This window comes from Cebus imitator, unplaced genomic scaffold (genome assembly GCF_001604975.1).
Source record: "Cebus imitator isolate Cc_AM_T3 unplaced genomic scaffold, Cebus_imitator-1.0 Scaffold314, whole genome shotgun sequence".
Taxonomy (NCBI): domain Eukaryota; kingdom Metazoa; phylum Chordata; class Mammalia; order Primates; family Cebidae; genus Cebus; species Cebus imitator.
The window spans coordinates 2,657,732-2,658,736 of record NW_016107629.1 but is presented as its reverse complement, the minus strand read 5'-3'; positions in this window follow the sequence as shown (position 1 = coordinate 2,658,736).

Genomic DNA, 1,005 nt, shown 5'->3' with positions numbered 1-1,005 from the left:
AAAATAATTAACGTAGTAATCCAGACTTCTAGACACTCCTCAAACACTGAATTTAAATTTAATGCCCATTTAAAATACTTTAAGTTATGGAGTTGCCTAACTTCTAAAGATTGGTTACTCGAATTGTTAACATTTCCTGAATACCGACTGCGTGCCAAGTGTTTTGCTAGATACTTTACATCTGTTATTGAAGCCTCACAACACTCTATTAAGTATTATCATATATGTTTTATAGATGAAAATATTGAGGTGCAGAAAAAGTAGCAATTTGGCTAATGTCATACAGCTGGAAGTGATGAAATGTGATTGAAGCCCAGATTTGCCTGGTTCAAAAGCCCATAGTCTTCTTTGTATTTCTTCCTTAGTTAAATCCATTTGCTCACATGGATTTGAGCTGCCTAAGTGTGATGGAGGGAAAAAGTAATGTAAGTTGGCAACCTACTAGAGAGTGTCAGTATTCTTAGTATGCAAAAAGCCTTAAAATTAGTTAGAAAAATACTTCAAAAAATATAAAAGGGAGAACTAGATAAATAATAACTAAAAATACAAATTGCTTCAAACTTATGAAAAAATATTTATGCTTACTGGTAATTAAAGGGATAAAAATAAAAACACCCATCTACCTGGCCAGCCTTTTCTCTCTCCAAACAAGTCGCTCTAGCCCCTGTTTCCCACCTGTCCGCTCCGGCCCTGCAGCAGGCATACATAAATTGAAAGAGGCTAGGAATGGTGGCTCACACCTGTAATTCCAGCACTTTGGGAGGCCAAGACAGGGAGATGACTTGAGCCCAGGAGTTTAAGACCAGCCAGGGCAACATAGTGAAACCTTGTCTCTACAAAAAAATACAAAAATTAGCCAGGCATGGTAGTACATGCCAGTAGTCCCAGCTGCTAGGAAGGCTGAGGTGGGAGAATCGCCTGGACCCAGGAGGTAGAGGCTGCAATGAGCTGCGATCATGCCACCGCACTGCGGTCTGGGCAACAGAGCCAGATCCTGTCTCCAAA